Consider the following 16,998-nt stretch of genomic DNA (forward strand, 5'->3'; position numbering starts at 1 on the left):
GGCTCCGGCTTTCCTAGTGGGAAACACGAGGCACGGCCCCACCTCAGGGGCCTGGGCATGGGCTGTGCCCTCTGCCTGGCCGCTGTTTCCCCAGCTAAGCTCGTGGCTCCTCCGTCGCCTCCTTTAGATCTTCTCTCAAATGTCACTTCCTCAGGGAGACTCCTTGAGGAAGTGACACGCTCACGCCCTTTTCTTGTATTTCCTCAAAGCACTCGTCACTTGCACACCGTGTGTTGTACTTATTTGCTTATTCTCTCTCTCCTGCTAGATGTCGGCTCCACAGGGCGAGGTGTGTGTCCATCTTGTGCACGGCCGCGTCCCCACCACTACGTCCCCACCATTGCACCTGGCACAAGCAGGTGCTTGGTAGACATTTGCCGAAAGCAGATGTTTTAAAAGGTCATGCTGGTTGCTGAGTGGAGTTGGCCGCAGAGGGGTGGGGGTGGTTCAAAGGACTCCCCTCCCCCCGGTCCCCCCCACCTACTCTGCCACCCTCCCTCCACCCATCTGCTCTCCACCCTGCGGCCACAGTGACCTGTGCAAAATGAAAATCCAATCCCGTCCCCGCCCTGTCCCCCTCTGCCTACAACCCTCCATGGCTCCCTGTTGCCTCAGATGCCCTAACACAGCCTCTCAGGCCCTGGTCTCCTGCCACTTTCTCTGCTCCGGCCCCTCAAAGGTGCCTCTTCTCTCTCTCTCACTCAGCACAGCAGCCCCTGTAGCTCCCAACCCCCAACCCTCCAGGACGTGGCCTTCCTCCGAAAGGCTCTGCTCACCATCGCTGCCTCAGTGTCCTTTATATCCACACTCTCAACAGACTGGGCATCTCCGCCTTGCTCCCCTAATTGGATGTGGACTCAGCTGCTGAGCGTCTGTGTTTCCCACCAGCCGGGGACCCCGGGGGGCAGGTCCACCCGGGGCTGGGCTTGTCCTGAATGGCATGTCCAGGCCTGGCTATAGAGTGGGTGCTTGCGATTCGTTTAACAGATGAAGACAGACCCAAATGTCAGGTGGTTTGTTCGGTAGATAGTTACTGAGCTCCTTCCTGGAGGAAAATACTCCTGGAAGGGGAGAGAGGGGTTGGGGTGGCTCCAGCTATAGACGGGGGAAGCATCTCACCTTAGCACGGGTCTCGGGGAGGTGAGCCACACAGTTTCCCAGGGGAAAGAACATCCCAGACAGTGGCGACAACACATGCAAAGGCCCTGGGGCAGAACCGTGCTCGGAGAGAATGGGGGAGAGGATGGCAGGGGGGACTTGGCTTTTGGCTGTAAGTTGGGAGCTATAGAAGGTTCCAGACAGAGGAGGGATGTGCCCTGATGCAAGCGCTCACAGGTAGCCCCTGGCCACTGTGAGAGGAACAGAACGTGGGGTGGAGGGACACGTGATCGGAAGGGGCACCCCTTCCCTGTCTACAGCTCGGCCCACCCCCTCCTCCTTCCCCCACCCTCCCAGCCAACCAGCCACAAAACCATGTCCACTCAGCCCCGACAATCTCACACTAACCCATTTCACATGGCTCAACGTCCCCCTACCTGGGCCCTGGCTGCTTCTGGATCTCACCTTGACCTCCTCCCGGCTGCCCTCAGACAGCAGCCAGAGGACGTTCCCGCTAACCACAGGGCCCCAGCAAGGCTGGCAGCTCGGCCTCCTCTCACCACACCCTGGGGCGGCATGGGGGGGGGGGATTCCCTTTCCCCTCTGAGCTGCCACCTTCTTTCCGGCCTCACAATCTCCTCCTCTCCCCACCCCCCACCCCTGCTGCAGGAAGCATGAGGGATGCTGCCTCCTCCAGGAAGCCCTCCCTGACTTGCAGGCTGGCCAGGCGCCCCTCTGTGAGTCCCCACCATTCCCAACCCCTGTCGGCAGGTCTGTTCCCACCCCCAGGCCCCTCCTGCCAGGCCCAAGGGCCCCACACTCCACGTAAGGCAGAATGGACCAGAAACAGCCACAGAAGCCAGGACCCAAGGCAGGGGGCATGGAAGAAGGCACCGGCCCCTCTGTTGCCAGTAGCAAAGGGGCAGAGGGGGGAGCAGAAACCACAGTGGGGAGAGGGGACAGTGCCCACCAGGCCGGAGGGAAGAGAGCTGGGCTCAACGTCCCTAAATATTGGGTGCAGCAAGAGCAGCAAGAGTCCTGGGTTCAAATCCTGGTTCTGCCCACTTCAGGTGTCTCCCCATAAGGGAAACGGGAACGAGAACCTCACACGGTGGCTGTGGGAGTTACAAATGATATCCAGCTATTCCATGCATTTTTTTTTTTGAGGGGGTGGGGGCACCTATGATATGCCCAGCCCTGTTCGGAGACGGGGGGCTCAGCTGAGAACGAGCCGGGCAAAAATCCCTGCCCCGCGTGGAGCTGGGCAGCTAGACCCGAAGCAAACAGAAGTGTGTTCCTGTGGGGGAAGATCAAGCAGTGACTAGGGATTGTGTGTGTGTGGCTGGGGTGTTGCAGTTTTAAACAGGGTGGCCCTGGAGAAGACGACACTTCAGCATAGCCCTGTGAAGGTGAGAAAGGAGCTCTGAAGTTCACGAAAGGGGAACAGTGTTCTGGAGAAGGGCACAGCCTGTGTCAGGACCCTGAGGCTGGACCGGTCGGCACGCTTGGAGCCAGAGGGGAGAGTGGGAGCCTGGGAGGGTGGGGAGGTGACGGGGACAGACTGTGCACTGCCCTCTCCAAATGGGGCAGCCCCTCTAATGAAGATTGGGGTGACTCCGCAGGGGCCCCCATGTGCCCCCACCCCAGGGGACGCCGGAGAGCAGGGTTCAGCCAACTGGCTAAGAACACTTTTAGAGGGTCATTTAAGAAAGAGTACGTGGCAGAGCCCACAAAATTCACTCTCTGGCTCTTTGCATTGAAAGTTGGCCGACCCCTCTTCTAGAGCGGTGGTCCTCAATGGGGGGGGGAGTTTCGCCCCCGCCCCCATCTCTGGGGGACATTTGGGGGTGTCTCGAGGTGGTTTTTGGTTGTCACCACGTGGGGGGTCGAGGCCAGGGAGGCTGCTCAACCCCTACAGCACCCAGGATGCCCCTCACCCACCCACTTATCACCCAACCCTGAATGTCAGCCAGGCCGCCGTTGGGACCCCAGTCCTGGGGAGGTGGCCCCTTGCCCATCACCTGCCTGCACCATATCCCAGACGGAGGATGGACACACGGACAGATGGGAGCCTCCCCCTGGGCCCACCCCTGGCCTGCTGACTTATGACTTGCTGGGTATTTTTAGCCTCTGGGGGGTGGAGGAGATGGTACACTGGCTATTTTTAGCTTTGGGGGGCAGGGCTATTTTTAGCTTCTGCATCTTCTTATTGAGATGTTTTATCTCCCCCATATTTTGGGGGGGGTGGTTCAGGCCTTCTGTTCTGCCAGTTCTGTGGGATCAGGGCAGGGCCATGGCCGCTGGGAAGCCAGGAAGGGGACCCAAGAGCCCCTACCCTCTAGCAAAAGGCCAGGACCGAAGATCCCCCCTCTTTTGGAGTGCCCACACAGTCAGCCCCTGCTAGGGGGCCTCCTGTCCCCACAGGACATTTGTAGGACATGGGTAAGGCCCCACCAGGCCACACCTGCACAGGTGAGCACACAGAGACAGGTGCAGAGCTGGCTTCATCTCCCCAACAGGGCTGTACCTAAGGGGAGCCACAAGGGCGGGGGGGTTCGGCCCTTGGAGAACTCCCCCACACCCCCATCCTCCCAGGTTAGATTTCTTGAACACCTAGTGCGGACCAGGTATGATTAATTCCAGACATCTGGGATCCAAAAGCAAAATCGGGAAACAAAATCCCTGCCTGCCTGGATCCAACCGGGAGAGATGAATGATCAGTGTACAGACATAATCAATCAGTAAATTACAGAGCATGGGAATGGCTGTCAGTGCTATGGATAAAATAGGGGCAGAAGGAGAGAAGTCAGTGGGGGTGTGGGCGGCAGGGAGCTGCAGTTTTAAATGGGGGGGGGGGCGGGCAGGGGAAAGGTGACATCTGAAGGCAGTTAGGGCCGAAGCAGCAGGCCTGGCAGATTTCTGGGGGAGGGTCCCGGGTATAAACAGCCAGCACAAAGGCCCTGGGGTAGGAGCCAGCTGAGCAGGTTGGAGGAGCAGCAAGGGGGTCTGGGGAGGGTCGGGCAGATCGTGCAGGCCCCACCCCATGCCACCCCAAGCCTGGGACTGATGCTGTATCCAGTGAATGCAGAGTCGGGGGCTGGGGCCCTGGGATCACAGCCTTCTCCCCAGCTCCCACAAGCCCCCAGACTGAAATCGCTCAAGCATGGCTGGTTGGTACACTCCGTGGGGACAGGGCCGGAGCACCGTCCCCTGGCAGAGAAGCACTTGCCACGTGTTCACTTATGGGAAAAAGAGGGGGTCCCCAGCCTCGCTTCAAGGAGCCCCACAGGCTGGTACAGCTGCAGACACACACGGCGACACCGGCCGCAAAACCCTCAAAGGCTAGCAAACGGGACCCGTAGGATCACAGCATGGGCAGCCCCATGGGGCCGGGTCCCCGTCCACATGACACAGGTGTAGGCAGACAGACATCTGACAGAAGACTGGGTTCCTGAGGCAGCCAGTGGCAGGCCCTTTGCCCCAGACCCTGGCCCAGGACGGCAGAGACTTGCTCTGGCCCCTCCAGGGCCACCCTGGGACCCAGGGAACCCCACCCTGGGAGCCCCTCCCCTGCCTCCCCACCCAGGGGTCTAGAGGAGTGGAGACGTCTGGCTGTCAGGAAATGGGATCCGGGACAGAGGCCCACATGGAAATCGGAGCCTTGGTGTCCTTGGCCGCATGTCTGGCTGGGGAAGCCGGGAGCAGACACCCGCGCGAGCACCAAGGGCCCGCGGGGATGGAGGGGGGTCTCCCGCTCTTATGGGGGAGGGGGAGGTACCTGCTCCGGAGCAGCACACAAGCCTCCGGGGAGGCCGTCCCCCACAAAGATGCCCGCGCTGGGAGCCGCGCGCAGACGCCCGAGAACGCAGCGGCGCGCGCGGGTAGAGACGCCGGCGGCCCGGCGCCCAGACCGCCCGATGCAAACAGGCTCCCTCCACCCACGTGCCCGCGGGGTCCTCCTGGGCCCCCCAGGAGAAAGGGGCTCCCCAGGGCAGGCTGGGAATAGAAGCCGGGCTGCACCCCCCGCCTTCCACCTCCTCCCAGCAGGGCCCCACGGCTCAGGTGCGCCGGTCCCCAGCTCCCCGCCCTCCCCAACCCTGGGCGCCCGTCTCCACGCTCAAGGGCAGGCGGCGGCACCGGGCGATCGTGGGGTACCACGGCTGGAGACTGGCATGCGCCGCCCCATGGAGGGAAGGGGGGGTCTAGTCGGGAGCCAGGAGAGCGTGGGGTGAGCAGGGGCAGGGTGGGGGGACACGGAGGGGCGGAGGAGGAGGGAGAACGTGGCCATGGCAGCAGGAGGCTCCAGGAACCCACATGTGGCTGCACCCGCCTAAGTGGCTCCGCGCACGGGTGCGGATCGCCGCCGGCGAGGGATCGCATTAGTTCCCTTTTCCTCTTTCCAGATGATTTTTCATCTCTTTAATTAATGGGCAAGTCAGTTCCGAACGGCATGGCAGAGAAATTGCTAGTTAGGAAAATCACGGATAATTTTCTCGATATGATAATGAAGGTTGTATTCCTTCTTTTATTCCCCCAGTTTTCATCCTACTTTTAAGTAATAAATTCGGCATTAGTGAGAGGGGAGGGGGAGAGAAAAGGAGCAGTCAGCTGCCCCCAGGGCTGGGGTCTGACCCAGACCCATGCCAGGTCCCCAGCCCCTGGCCACCAGACAGATGGTACAGGAGGATGGGAGGTGGGGGCGCTCAGTGGGTATCCTGACACCCCAAAAGATCGATTCAGGTGTCAGGCCCCAGGAGAGCAGGTGTAGGGCAGGGAGGCCCCGGGCTATAAGTGGGGGTGCAGGCGGCCTGGTGGGTGGGGGGTCTGGGGTCTGGGTACAGGCTCAGGCCAGCCCTTTGAGGGTGCTGGGGAGGGGAGCAGAGACCACCGACCTCTCCCACAGCAGCAGTAGCAGCGAGGTCAACAGGCCCAGACCAGACATCTCCGCTCAGGTGTCCCCACACCTGTACCCACGCCATCCAACCCCCTCTCCGTGGCGACTCTAAGGGAGCAGGACAAGGAGAGAGAGCCAGCCATCTTGGCAGCCATCTTGAACCCCTCCCCCGGCTCCCCCAGGCACACCACATGTTTGGATGTGGGCAGACAAGCCCGGGATGGGGGTCCTCCTGCTAAGAGGGAAGGGGGCCTTGCCTCCAGGCTGTGATGGAGAGGCACTCAGGGCTGGTGTGGGGGGCGGAAGTGGAGGGTGGGGGAGATCCAGGTGCTGAGGAGAAGGGACCAGGAGGTTAAGTGAGGTGCGGGGCAGGGATGGGGACTGTGAGCTGAGCCGGAAAGTGTAGGGACAGGGGGATGTGCGTGGGGGCCTGGGGGGAGGGCTGTGTGCAGGCGGGGCACTCCCTGTAGATGGCAGCCAGGAGGGGCCTGGAGCGCGCCTAAAGAGGCATTCTCTGGCCATGCACCTCCACTTTCAGGACCGGACCCCGATCCCAGAACCTTCAGAAGGGCGGATGACAACTGAACCCCCGTAGCTATGGCCGACACACACCTGGGATGGGGATGGGGGGGGCTCAGTACCCAAAGCCTGGAATCCGGGTGGGTCAAATCTGACAGCTTTCCATGCTTAACCAGGAACCATGGAGAGAAGACGCTGCCGGGCTGAACCCCTCCTCCTGGCAGCGGTGCCCCCCACCTCGGGGGGGGGAGGCTGCAGCCAGCCCGACACCCAGACAGATCTCCCCCACCCCCTCACCTCCGCCTCCCAAAAAAAAACAACCCTCAACCCAGCATCCAACGGAGCCAGCCCCCGACACTGCTCCTCCGGGGCCCGCGCGGCGCGCACCCGCACCCTCTCCCGCTCACACCCAGACACCTACACAAACAGGGCGCCAAGCACCCGCGCGCACACGCACCGGGGACACGCAGGCACCGCCGCACCGCTTCCCCACAAAGGCTGGCGCGCGCGCGGGCACACGCAGCCACGCGCGGGCACACTCGCGGCCCCCTCCCCCCAGCAGCCGGGCACCCCGCGGCCGCCCAGCCGCCCCTCCACGCCCCCGGGCCCCGCGGGGGCCGCCCCTCCCGGCCCTCTCGCCCGTGGGGGTGGGGCGCGAGCCGTTGCGGGGACCCGCGGGCCCCAGCATCCAACCGTCCCTTCCCCCGCCGCGGTCTGCACAGGCCCCGGCGCCCATCCTCCCCGCACACCTGGCCCAGGTGCCGCGTCCCCCCGCGTCCTCGGCGCGCAGACCACTCACCTGTCCCGCGCCGCTCCGAGCTCGGTCGTCCGCGTCCCTCCTGAGGCTCCGCGAACCGGGGCCCCCCGCCCGGCACATCTCCCGGATCCGGGGCGGGGGGGAGCGGGTGGGGGGCGGCGGGGCGAGGGCGGCCTCCGCGTCCCCTCTTCCCCCGGACCCAGCACCGCCACCACCGACCAAAAATTAATTATCAAAAAAAAAAAAAAAAAAAGCGGATTACACGGCTCCAATGGCGGCCCACTCGGCGGCGGAGGCTCCGGGCCCGGGGCGCGCGAGTCCGGCCCCTCCCGCGGAGGAGGGCGGCGGGGCGGGGGCGGCGTCAGAGCTCCGGGGGGCTGGGACGAGGCGGAGCCCCCCTTGGCGGCGCCCCCGCATCTTCCCCCGCAGCTCCGCGGCCCCGACGGAGGCGGCACGTGCGCGCCCGGGCGACTTCCCAGCCCCCTCCGACGGCGGCGGCGCAGGGGTCAGCGCTGGCAGCGCGGGCGCCCCTGCAGCCCCCCCGCCGCCCGGCGCCGCCGCTCCCGGGCCCCGCGCGGCCCCATCGGCCGGGGCCTTCTCGGCAGACGGCGGGGCGGGGCGCCGCAGCGCCAACAGCTCCAGCGCCGACAGGCTCGGGCTCCACGCAGTGGCCGCGGGGGGGGCGCGGGGCTGGGGGCGGGGGGCGGGCGGTGGGCGCGGCTGGAGGCGGGGACGGGGCTGTCGCGCCCCCGGGGGCGGCAGGCAGGGGTGGGGGCGCGGGGCCGGGCCCGCTGGCACCGCAGGACGCGGGGACCGAGCCCGGCGCCGGGCACCAGCAATGACAAGCCGCCCGCTCGCCCCGCTCCCCGCGCACCCGCGCCGGGTTGGAGTTGGGGGGGGGTGGGAGAGCGGCAGGCGGGTGCGAGCAAAACCCGGCCCGGAGCCACCGCCGGGACCGGCCGCTGCAGCCTGCCCGGGAGCTCGGGGGCCCTGCAGCGCGAAAACCCGGACTGGAGTCTCCTTCCTGTCGCCTCCCCTGGTCGCCCACCCCCCTGGAAAAGCGGGGCGAGGGAAGGCGACGGGGAGTGGGGGAGGGGAGGCGGGCGCGGGAAAGACCCGGGGTGGATTTCTCGGGCAAGGAATTAAAAGCACAGTGCCCAGCCCGGTGTGGGGAGCGGGCGATCTGGAAGGGGCACGCAAACCCCGGATCGGATCTCGCAGGAAAGGTGGGGGGCGGAGGGGAACTGCGACACGACAGAATGCACGCGGGGCACGCAAATTTCGGGTCGGATTCTTCCTCCGGAGACGGAGTCATGCGTCATGCCTAATGCAGTGGGAATACGCAAGACCCGGGCTGGAGTCCTGCGGATCTGGGCTGGCGGGGGACTGCGGAGGGGGCCGTGGCGGCGCGGGCTGCCTCCTCCTTCCTGACAGCGACGTGCGAGGGGGAGGCGCAAAAGGAGGGCTCGACTCCGGCACGCAGAGATCTGGAGCGGCTGGCTGCAAAGGATGCGCGCAGGTGAAAGAGATCTCTGGATCCAGGGGCGCTACGCAGGGAATGCAAAAGAGGGGGCCGCGCTCCTCCGCGAGACCCACGAGAATCGGCGAGGGCGGACGCAAAGCCAGGACCGGAGCGCGCGGAACGGGACGAGGCCCAAGTAGAAGACCCCGGGCAACCGGACACAGACTGGGAGCTGACCTGGCAGCAGGGGCGAAGCGGAGGGGCGTCAGGGGGAAGGCAGTGGCTATCGACGTCTCAAACGCCACGCTTTGGGGGTGAGGGGGAGAGAAATTGAATTTCAGGTTCTCAGTCATTGCAAAAACCCGGGATGGAGCTCCACAGCCTAGCAAATCCGCTGCAGCTGGTAGAGGTGAAGAAGTAGGGCAAGGAATCGGCTTGGATTCCCGGGCTTCTAGCCGAGTGTGGCGAGGGGCAGGGATCGCGCTGAGGCTGCAGAGGGAGCCCTGCACCTCCGTTCCGGAGTGGGCACGGCTCTCTGAACTGGCTGGGAACCCCCAGAGCCAAAATTCCACAATAGGGACTATAAAATTGGGCCCCGGGCGGAAAATAAGGCACTTCAGCAGAATAGACAACCCGGTGCAGGGAGGTGGGTGGGGCCTGGGGGAAAATGGGAGGGGGGGCAAGTTCGTGGAAGGAGGGGGGGCAGTTAGGGGGAAGGGGCTGAGAAGTAAGATCCGGTTTGGATCTCAAGAGACTGGACCTGGAAGCCGAGCTGCTGGCTCCATTTTCTGGAACTTGAGAGCAAGGCCATGAAGACCGATGGGCTGGGGAGGAGCAAAACCCGGTCTGGAATACTCGGGGAAGTGAGTCTGCCAAAGTGAGGCCTACAGATGAAAGCTGCCAATTCAGGCTCCAGAAGCCTAGGCTGAAGCTTCACTCACTAGCAGCTGGCCCTTAGCAGGGTGGGCACTTGGGGGAGTAGGGCAGAGACAAATCCTGATCTGGATTCTAGAGGAAGGGAATGGGCTGATGATGGGGTAGCGGGCAAAACAGTGAAGAGCAAGGGTTGCCACCCAAGGTTGGCTCTTTGCAGCATGGGTGCAAAGGAGGCGGGAGGAGGGATGCGAGGGGGGAGGGGGGCAATACACAAAGCTTGGGGCAGGCTTGGATGGGAGAACCACAGGTATCTCAGAGAGCCAGAACTGCATATCTGCATGGGAATTAACTGGTGTCTGGGAATCCCTCCCCAGGAGCTTGCCTTGGCAGCTGCACCCAGGGACCTCCTGGGCGAGCTACTGTCTCCGGTACCCGCCACCCCCAGCCCTTTCTATGGACAGCCTTCATTCCTGGATGGGAATCTCGCAGCCCTGAACCCATGTCACCTTCCTTCCAGTTTCATCCCTGATACCATGGCAGCAGAACTTGCACCTTGTATCCTGATGACCTGGCCCAACAGCTGGGTCTGAAGGCAGAGGGCTGTGAGGGTTGGTGGGTTCAGAAGAGATCCCCCCCCCCCCAGGGCCCACAGAGGGCTTTGAGGAGCTGGGAAGTTGCTACCCTGACTTGTGGGCCACCCACACACTCAGCCAGGCAGCCAACTTCCTATAGATCCAGGGACAGCTGGGATCCCACGAGGTCAAGGATGGGGGAGAGAGGCTAAGGCGCCAAAAGGGCCCAGGTGCCCCTCAAGCCCCTCTGCCGCCACCGCGCAGCCACAGTGGAGGCCCCGACTGCAGCTGGGCTCCGGGGGTCCAAGGCATACCTCTGTGTGCGTTCAGACTCTCCAGGGGCTCCCAGAGCTTCCAGACTCCACGCCCGGGGGTGCCTGCACTTTGGGCACCCCATGTTCTGTGCACCCTGCACTTCGGACACCCTGAGCTCAGCTTGTGCTCTCTGCCCCCACGTCACGCCCTCGGTGTCTTGCACCTGTTGTCTGGTGTCCCCCGAGCGCACCAGTCCTGAGCTCTGGGCATTGAGCCCACCCTCGTCCCCAGCCCTCTTCGTGCTTTGTCTCAGTCCTAGCACCCTGGGGGGAGGTGGGCTTGGAACACTTTCCCAGACTCAGCAAGAACCTGGGCACGCAGCTCTCCATTCAGAACCAGGAGTCCCCAGGCCGGTTTCTTGGAGCCCACTCTGCTCGGGGCGCACACACAGTCGGGTCCATTTCATCCTGCACATCCACCCTTCTGTGCCATGTAGGAATCTGGGAGGAAAGTATAGCTGGCAGATAGCACAGCTCGTGCCAAGGCCCTGGGGCTATATGGTGCAGGATGAGTTTGAGGAACACAGAGGAGGCCAGTGGGGCAGAAGGGAGTGAGAAGAGGTGACGGTGGGAAAGGAGAGGTGACCCTGCAGGGCGCAAGGGGCCAGTGGGTTAGTGGGGAGGACTTGGGCTTTTGCTCCAAGTGAGCTGGGAGCCATGGAGGGTTCTGGGCAGAGGAGGGAGGGGGCAGGACTCATTGCTCCCAAGCGCCCTCTGTCTGTTACAGGCAAACAGATTGAGGGCGAGAGCTGGGAGACCCTGGCAGAGATGACTTCACTGGTCCAGAGGGGATAGGAGGGGGTTTGGCCCAAGTGGGGACCCTGGAAGGGGTGAGAAGTAGGCGGGCTTGGGATGTATTTTGATGGTGGAGCAGATGGATTAGAAATGGAACTAGAGGGAAAGAGGCAAGTTTGTGGACTGGGCACCTGGGAGGGGCATTTTGGGGGTTAGATCTAGGGGGCCCTGTCAGATGCCCAAGTGCAGATGTGGGGCTGGCAACTGGGGAGAGATCCAGGCTGGTTGAGAAAAGGGCCCAAGTACACCGACATAGTCTTATTTACTCTTTATGATAACCCCGGGTTATAGGGACCGTCGTTCTCCCCAGGTTACAGAAGGGACAACTGGGGCCCCATAACTCACCTGTAACTCACCCACCCTGTCTGACCCAGAGACCCTGGTTGGAGCTGCTGCTGGGCTGTACAGGGGACAAGGTGATTGCAGGGCTGGCCTCATGCAAGGGGTACCCCCCCAGTACCCCCAGATCTGAAAGCCACAAGCCTCCTTCCCCCCAGGTCCCCTGCAAGCTATGAAGACTGGAAGGTGACATGATCTTATTTGCATGTTTGAAAGAGTATAGGCTGGGAGTAGCTGAGGTGGGAAATTTCGTGTTGTGGGTATGTTTCTGCGATTTAAAAAGAGAGAGACTAAAGAGACAGTGAAAATTAAATGCAATCCATGATCCCGGATTGGATCTGACAATTGAGGATACACCCAAAAGGATATTACTTGGTATGGAGGATAAATCTGGAATGTCGCCTGAAAGCTTTTCAGCAATGTTAAATTTCTTGAATTTGATAACTGTACTTAAGGTGGTTGCTTAAGTGAATGTCCTTCTTCTTAGGAAGTGTACATGAAAGTGTTAAGTGTTCAAGGAGCAAGATGTATATACAACCTACATTCAAGTATTTAGAAAATAGCTAGATGGATGGATGGATGGATGGATGGATGACTGGATAGACAGATGCTAGATGGGTGAATAGATGTAGATAGATGGATGGATGGATGGCTGGCTGGATGGATGGAAGGATGGATGATAGGCAGATAGACAGAGAATGATATGGCAAATATGGCAAAATGTTAAAATTTGGTGGGTCTGGGTATCTGGGTGGGAATTATGTTGAAGTTCCCTGTATAGGTTTTGGATTATTTTTGCAACTGTCCTGGACGTGTGAGATTTTTTCAAAATAAAAGTTTAATTTAAAAAAACGACTTTGGGGGGCGTCAGAAGGAGCCAGGAGACTGGAGAGACAGCTGCCACTGACGTCCAGAAGCAGTCAGGATGGGATGTCATTTAGAGGCAGAGCCGACAGGAACCCCTTAACCCTTGCACCGCCCTCTCCTCAAACATCACCTCCTGACCACTCTACTGAAAATTGCAAACGGCCAGCACCCACCCTCCCCTCCTTAGCATCTTTTCCGCCTTTATTCCCCCACCCCACCCCACCCCAGCATTTTCCACCCTGGAGCAGATCACCACATCCTCGCCTTTGTTCATTTATTTGTCTCTCTCCCCCACTATGGAATATCAGCTGCGCGAGGGCAGGATTTTTTGTCTCGTTCACCGCTGCTTGCCCAGAGCCTCGCACAGCTCCTGGCACACCGCGGGCGCTCGGGAGAAAGTGGGGGAGTGGAGCAAAGGAGGCGCCCCCAGGTGGGCGCCGACGGGGAGGGGCTGCCGTCGGGCCGCGCTGCCCTCCCCGGTCGCCAGGGGCCGCTGCCCCGCTGCTCTGCGGCCGCCAGGTGAGGAGGCCCCGCCCCTCCACCCAGGTGCGCGGCTCGACGAGCCCAGAGCCACGCGAGGGGCTGCGGCAAAAGGGGGGGAAGCGGTGTGTGGTGGGGAGGAACGGGCGAGAGCCGAGCGTGTCTGCGGTGGGGGCTGCTGACCCTCCACCGGTGGAGATGAGGGGAAAAAAGGCGTGGGGAAGGGTGAGGAGGTAGAGGAGGAGAACCAAGGTGTGAAGAAGGGAAGTCTGAGGGGGTGTGGCGAGAGAGGAGGTGGGGGGAAACAACCGAGGGCATCGGGGTCAGTAGCTGGGAGGGAAAGCAGGTGAGCCCAGAGACGGCAGGTAAGATTGGGGGTTTGAATGGGGGGGATTTGGATAGGGGGTGGGATGCTTAGGGCCCGGGGTTGGGGGGTGGTTCTGAGTTGAGGACCCCTGGGATGCAGGTGTCTATGTGGGGGGAGGGGGGTATTTCTTGGGCCCTGACCCTCTTGGATCAACAATGGAAAAGAGTGTCTGAGGAGCCCACCTGGCTTCTGCAGAGCTGTGCCCAGGTAATAGAATTCATAAGAAGGACCATGCATAAGAAGGCTCTGAGGCTGTGGCCAAGAAAAATGCCCACAGGGTCCAGGCTGAAAATGGGCAATAGGGAGGGGTGGGGTCTGCGGTAACCTGGAAATGCACATTCTGTCTAAAGGGGACCCTGTGCTTGGGGTTGAGGTGAGGTGGGGGCTGCAGGCCCTGCCCCTGGCAGGTTTTCCGAGACTGTGAGATGGAGAGGATTGGAAAAGCAGACTGGATTGAGAGAGGAAGGAGACATGGGTGAACCGGGACAGGGATCGCAAAGCCACATACCAACAGGGAACGAAAATGCAAAAGTGGGGTGGGAGAGAGGCTGGCAGCCACGGGGAGCTAGAGACACCCCCACTTCTGGAGCAGGCAGCTGCTTGCAACCACTCAGCTCCGGCTGTTACCTTGTGGGAACTCAGGCCCGGAATTTCTGAGATGGATTCTCTGGGAGAAGCCAGAAATTGGGGTTTTTGTGCATGATTCCATGAGTTTTAAACATCACAGTGGGATTTACCAAAGTGAACCCAGCAATTCCATTCATGGGGATATTCCCAAGAGGAATGAGACCTTATGTCCACCAAAAGACACATACACAGAACTCTCTCGCATTGCTGGTGGGGTTGTAAACTAATGCAGTTGCTGTGGAAAGCAGTCTGGTGGTTCCTCAAAAAGTTAAATACAGAAGTTGAACATATGACGTGGGGAATTCCACTCCGAGATACAGATCCAAGAGAATTGAAAGCAAAGAGTTGAACAGATATTTGTACACCAATGTACAAATTGTTCATCACGGCATTATTCACAATAAGCAAAGGGTGGAAACAACCCAAGTGTCCATCGATAGATGAACGGATAAGAAAATGGGTACACATACACAATGGAATATTCTTCACCTGTAAAAAGGAAGGGAGTTCTGACATACGCTCCAATGTGGATGAAACTTGAAGACGAGATACTGAGTGAAAGAAGCCAGACACCAAAAACAAACTATATAATTCTACTTATACAGAATATCTAGAATAAGCCAATCTAAAGAACCAAAAAGTAGATTGCACATAACAAGGAGCCCACCAGGGAAGGGGATGGAATGGGAGGTTACTGTTTCACAGGTGCAGAATTTTGGTTAGGGTGATGGAAACATGTGGCAATGGATGGTGGTGATGGGAGCACAATCCTCATGGGTTGTGATCCATCCCACTGAATTGTGCACTCACAAACGGTGAAAATGGCAAACTTTAGGTTATATGTGTTGCCACAATAAAGTAAAAATTAAAAAGACACACGCACAGATGTTCATCTTAGTCTGCCAAGCTGCTATGACAAAAACCACACAATGGGTTAGCTCCAATAACAAGAATTTCTCGTCTCACGGTTCCAGAGCATAGAAGTTCACCATCGAGGCGTTGGCGTGGCCATGCCCCCTCCCCCCAGTTTTTAACAAAATCTGGTGCTGGCTGTTGCAATCCTGGGGGTTTCCTTGGCTTGCATTTCTGCTTCCTGTCACATGGCGACGTCACTGGCTTCCTGCTCTGGTTTTCTCTGACTCGGTGCATCCAGATTCCTTCTGCAGGTAAAGGACCCCAGCCTGATTCAATTCAGCCACGCCTTCATGGGAGCGTGGAAGATCCTATTCACAACTGAGTCCCCTCCTTGACTGATAATACATCTTCAAAGGGTCCAGTTTACAAATGAGTTTCTCACATGCACACACAGGAACTTGGATGAAGACTAAGAATGCATCCTTGTTGGGTCAACTTCAATCCACCACCACGTAACCAGTGGTTTCTTTCACAATCGGCCAACACCGAATACCTTCCAAATGACTGTAGACTGGCAGACGGAAATCAGAGGAGGTCTGTCCATACAGTGGAGTATGATGAGACAACAAAAAAGAAGAAACAACTCATCTATGCATGACACAGACAAATCGCAGAGATGTGATGTTGAATAAAAGAAGCCGCAAAGACAGCACCTGCGGGATTGCGTCTACGATGTTCAAGGATGGTAGAAGCACTTGATGGCATTGACATTTGGGGGCAAATAATTCTTTTGGGGATGGGGGCATCCAAGCAACGGCCCCCAGGTGTGCATGTACACCCCCAGGTGTGACAAATGTCCTTGAGGTGTGGGGGGAGGTGTGAGAACCTCCTGGATATGATTACTTTGGGACAGGCCATTGACTGGGAAGTGGCCCTAGGGAGGCTTTTTGGGGATCCAGAGTGTTCTGTATAATCAGCTGGGTGGTGGTGAAAAATGCCTCGAGCTGTATGTTCTATTGAGACGTGTGGGGGTCACCATAAAAGAGTCAACCCCGCAACATGGATGAACCTCAAAAACATGATGTAAGTAAGTGAAAGGGTCTGTGCAGGATTCCAGGCACATAAAGTGTCCAGGAGAAGTAGATCCCTAAAGGCAGGAAGCAGAGGGGTGGTCGCCAGAGACTGGGGGTGGGTGTGGGGAAGGGGCACTGACTGCTAATGGGAACAGCCGGGGATCTCCTTGGGAGGCGCTTAGAATGTTCTGGAACTACGCAAAGGTGGGGGTTGCACGACATTGTAAATGTACCAAACGCCACCGAATTGTCCACTTCAGAATGGTTAATTTGGGGTTATGTGAATTTCACCACGATCAAAGAAAAAAGAAGTAAAAGAGTGAATCCCCGAAGGGCCGAACGAATGCCTCCGCAGGCTGGCTTGGCACCCCAAGTGGCCACGGTGCCGGGAAGCGGGGTGCGCGGAAAGTGAGGCTTTGGGGTCCCGGAACAAGTGCGTGCCCGGGGCGGGTAGCGCGGCCGTTCTGGGCGCGGGGAGGGCCGCGGCAACTTGGAAGCGAACGGAAAGTGTGTCTCGGCTCTGGGGAGCGCCCCGACTCTTAACCCAGCCCGTCAGTCCTGGAAAGAAATCTGCGGGTGGGTCAGAGGCCAGCCGGCGAATCGGTGACGGGAATGCAAAGTCCTGACGTGCGTGCACTGAAGAAATGACAAGTGCGTGAGCCCAGGCCGACGCCGCGGGCCCGCGAGGGAGTGGGGCTGGCGGGCGGAAGCCGGGGGCGCGCGCCCCGGCTCTTCTGCAGTGCCCGGAGGAGGAAACAGAGGACGAATGGGGTGGTGTGGGGGTCTCCCCTTCCCTCTTGGGCCGGGGTGGGGGTGGGGGGAAGGGGATCAGGGAGGAGAGTGGACTAGGGGCGCTTCTGGGAAGGGGCGGGCAGGGTTGCGTGTTCTGGGGTCTGGATCGCCACTGGCTGGGCATGCAATCGAATGAGTGAAGACAGAAAGAAAAGTAAAGGCTCCAGAACATCGAGGGGACCACAGTGGATTGAATGGAGCTGGGACCCACCTCCAGGGGACAGCAGGTGGATATAATGAGGTCAAGCAGTGCCGGAGGGCAGGTTCACCTCCAGCTTGCCGTTAGCCAGGGAGACACTAGGGAGTGGTGG

General features: G+C 60.0%; 1 protein-coding gene across 1 annotated transcript in view; it reads right to left on the reverse strand.

Moving 5' to 3' along the window:
• ADGRL1 (adhesion G protein-coupled receptor L1) overlaps positions 1–7,450 on the reverse strand; it is a 37,367-nt gene extending 29,917 nt beyond the window's left edge. The window contains 1 exon segment of the mRNA XM_037817940.1: positions 7,311–7,450. The gene's annotated coding sequence lies outside the window, so the exon portion shown is untranslated.
• Positions 7,451–16,998: the final 9,548 nt, after the last annotated feature.

The sequence above is a fragment of the Choloepus didactylus genome, chromosome 25, assembly GCF_015220235.1.
Source record: "Choloepus didactylus isolate mChoDid1 chromosome 25, mChoDid1.pri, whole genome shotgun sequence".
Taxonomy (NCBI): Eukaryota; Metazoa; Chordata; class Mammalia; order Pilosa; family Megalonychidae; genus Choloepus; species Choloepus didactylus.